The sequence below is a fragment of the Sinocyclocheilus rhinocerous genome, unplaced genomic scaffold (genome assembly GCF_001515625.1).
Source record: "Sinocyclocheilus rhinocerous isolate Xijiao unplaced genomic scaffold, SAMN03320098_v1.1 scaffold77, whole genome shotgun sequence".
Taxonomy (NCBI): domain Eukaryota; kingdom Metazoa; phylum Chordata; class Actinopteri; order Cypriniformes; family Cyprinidae; genus Sinocyclocheilus; species Sinocyclocheilus rhinocerous.
The window spans coordinates 1,279,687-1,283,435 of record NW_015635045.1 but is presented as its reverse complement, the minus strand read 5'-3'; the positions used below and the strand labels follow the sequence as shown (position 1 = coordinate 1,283,435).

The window sequence follows — 3,749 nt, the reverse complement described above, 5'->3', positions numbered from 1 at the left end:
GTTATTTGCAAATTCAGCAGTCAAAAGGCAAAATAAGTGCACATGTTCAGAAACAGCTTGAGTGAGTCCCTGAGTAAAAACAAACATGCCCAAAAGTGCAGCAATATAGGCCTATATTACATTTAGAACTGACTTCAAGACCAAAATATAAAATGAATAATAGGCCTAAATAAACATTTAAACCAAAAACTGATCTCTTGAGAAAACAACTTAAATGTTGAGATCACAATAAAATCATGACAGCATAAATACATACAGACAACACACAGTAGTCTAATGAACGAATGTTTTGTGTTTCATAAAACGCGGGTCTATTAATACTACATTAAATCAGGCTTTTAACAGCCACTGGCCTGTTTGCTTTTCCAGGTCAGGTTCTTGGGCTGTGGAAAGTCATATGTAACTCGATTACACTAATGATCAAACTCCTGCACGCTTTTCCCAGTGGAGCTGAGTGCGTCCGGGCAGTGTGCTGCTGACTCTACATTCTGCACAGCTCTTCCTCTGAACACGGAGAGCCGCAATTCACTCGACCACAGCTTTAAAATTAAATATGGTTTATCAGCACTGAATTCGCATTTCAACACATTCATCTGCAGCTGATTTACAAGAAAGACACACGCACCAGAATTTCCACTTCGTGAATGTTATCGAGAAGTTTCTCACGGCCGTGATAACAGATCTACTGAACATTCACGCCTTTCCTCGAAATATTATGTAAATTCACCTGAATAAACTACACCTGCCACACAGCCAACAATGTCTGTTTAATCTCACTCAAATTCTAGAACAAGCACAGTGACAAATATTCGAACTTTTCTTTTTATAATTCCAATGATAACCATTTTCCTTTCCAGTAAAAAAATTTACTTACAATAATTCCCTTGCTTAGATCCAGTGTCAAATTTTTTGACCCAATAACGATATTCTTTACATTTTATACCAGTCCGTTCGGTGCTCAAAGACAGTTTGACAACAGTTTGAAGCATCGGTGACAGTTTAGTGAGGGGTCCAGCCCCTCGCGCTGCACTCAGACGGTTTTAACGGTCTCTGGGTAACGCGCCATTGTGACTGAACACAAAGCGGGGGCCCGGGAGGGCTGGAGGTGAGGCCGCCGTCGCGCCAGGGACCAGCCAAGACTGATCACACCGGTGTGATCGTACGCTTCAAAGGGTTAAATCGGCCTTAGCATAGTGGTGCTGCGTTGCCAAGCGATTCTGAACACTTGATAGACTTGATAGATGACACTCATCAGGCCTGATAGTTTAAAACATAAGCACAGGAGGAGGAACGACCGTTAGTCAGTACAATACGAACTAAACGGGGGATTTGCATACTGAGCAAGTATATAAAGGGACCTGTTGAGAGTATACAGGAGCATTTTATGCAGTCCTTGTTTGCAGGTCTGTGGGCAGTTGAAAGTTTTCTGGTTGAGTTTCAAGGCCAGATTCAGAGCAAACTATTCTCTGCATGGTGCAGACGTGATTAAGATAATGAAAATGCATCTCATTCTCAATCTATCATTTGTTATAAAGCCTTGTCATAAATAGGCTATTTAATCTTATTGTTGCAGAAAATAACAAATCAAATTCAGCTACAACACCTCTGCAAGCACAAGAATCTGAAGTGAGATACTGTTGTGTCTAGTGGAGGAACATGAGGGAGGAGAGATTTGCATTGAAGGCAAGCTGATTCTTGGTAAGATGGTAAACTTCATAGATGTGGATGGGTTAAGGTCAAAGTTCATGACCCTTTAAAGACTTAGCTGGCAGAGCAGTCTGAGAACGAGGTCTGCTTTGTGCTTAGACATGTATGGGAACAGAAAATATTTAAAAGGCAAGGCTAAGCATAGTTATACCCAAATAATGAACAATAATGGACTGTCAGAAGCTTTTGAAAGTGGTGGGCATATATGAATATTAATCTTATATTTATACACCTATAGAATTTTTAGAGGAAAAACACCACACACGTTTTTTCTTTTAAAACATGTTTTTATTCCTAATATTAGATGTAGATACACAAGTCGAGGAACGACCGTTAGTCAGTACAATACGAACTAAACGGGGGATTTGCATACTGAGCAAGTATATAAAGGGACCTGTTGAGAGTATACAGGAGCATTTTATGCAGTCCTTGTTTGCAGGTCTGTGGGCAGTTGAAAGTTTTCTGGTTGAGTTTCAAGGCCAGATTCAGAGCAAACTATTCTCTGCATGGTGCAGACGTGATTAAGATAATGAAAATGCATCTCATTCTCAATCTATCATTTGTTATAAAGCCTTGTCATAAATAGGCTATTTAATCTTATTGTTGCAGAAAATAACAAATCAAATTCAGCTACAACACCTCTGCAAGCACAAGAATCTGAAGTGAGATACTGTTGTGTCTAGTGGAGGAACATGAGGGAGGAGAGATTTGCATTGAAGGCAAGCTGATTCTTGGTAAGATGGTAAACTTCATAGATGTGGATGGGTTAAGGTCAAAGTTCATGACCCTTTAAAGACTTAGCTGGCAGAGCAGTCTGAGAACGAGGTCTGCTTTGTGCTTAGACATGTATGGGAACAGAAAATATTTAAAAGGCAAGGCTAAGCATAGTTATACCCAAATAATGAACAATAATGGACTGTCAGAAGCTTTTGAAAGTGGTGGGCATATATGAATATTAATCTTATATTTATACACCTATAGAATTTTTAGAGGAAAAACACCACACACGTTTTTTCTTTTAAAACATGTTTTTATTCCTAATATTAGATGTAGATACACAAGTCAACAAACAAGTCTTTTTCTTGTTTAGATCAGTAATGAAAAATGCTCCACAGCACACTTGCCCCCAAGTGGCGGGGTTTGGTATTACAGACGAGAAACTCCGCACGAATAGGCTGCAGTTTTACAAGAGGTGCAGTTGCAACAGTAGTATTAATAGTAATATTAATAAGGACTTTTATAACAACAACAGATAATAGTAGTGATATTAACAACTTAAAAATCAAGAATGGAATCAACATTCTTTAATAAATGGTATTTGTAATGGGTTTGGTGGAATTATTTTTGAAGACGCATTAAAATGTTGTAAAATATAATACTATTGGATGAGGAAAAAAAATTCTGCTTAAAAAAAATCCCAGATTTTATCAAATCTAATGCTCAGTAATTTGAGGCCACACTTGCTTTTACTGAGAGACGAGTTTCATCCCATTGAATTCACTGTATTGCAATATTTCATTTCCCCTACAATTTTCCACACTGGTCCTTTATTTACACAAACAGACTCTCTTATGTCATGATGTAACTGACTAAGCAAACTGGGTTAAAACCAACCATACTGGATAGTGTAAAATGTGAGAGAAAGAACAGAAGTTTTCAGATAAAGTAACTCTGATAAAAAATAAAAAATAAAAATAAATCAACAGCACAAATGAGACTAATCCAATGCAACCCATTGACTTATTTTAGGAAGCAATTTAGCGCACAGTCCCAAACTGTATGTGCAGGCTCAGACTAAATGAATCATCTTACAGCTCAATGACAGTATTCTGTGTGAACAAAAGCACTGGTCTACAACTAAATCGTTCCACCGCAGTGTTTTTTTTATCCTTTAGGATGGAGAACATCAGACCGATCCAGAGAATAATGTTTCATAACGTTGACTCCAAGATCCTAATTTCACATCACTTGAATGGAGCGGAAAATGAGTTTCAGTGACATTGTTCAATCACTGAAAACATGAAAGAGGCTGTTTTTGGGGA

General features: G+C 38.0%; 1 protein-coding gene across 1 annotated transcript in view; it reads right to left on the bottom strand.

The window, feature by feature from the left end:
* LOC107746383 (cdc42 effector protein 2-like) overlaps window positions 1-1,062 on the bottom strand; it is a 10,015-nt gene extending 8,953 nt beyond the window's left edge. The window contains exon 1 of the mRNA XM_016560581.1: window positions 875-1,062. The gene's annotated coding sequence lies outside the window, so the exon portion shown is untranslated. The remainder of the gene's footprint in view (window positions 1-874) is intronic.
* Between the last annotated feature and the right edge of the window lie 2,687 nt (window positions 1,063-3,749).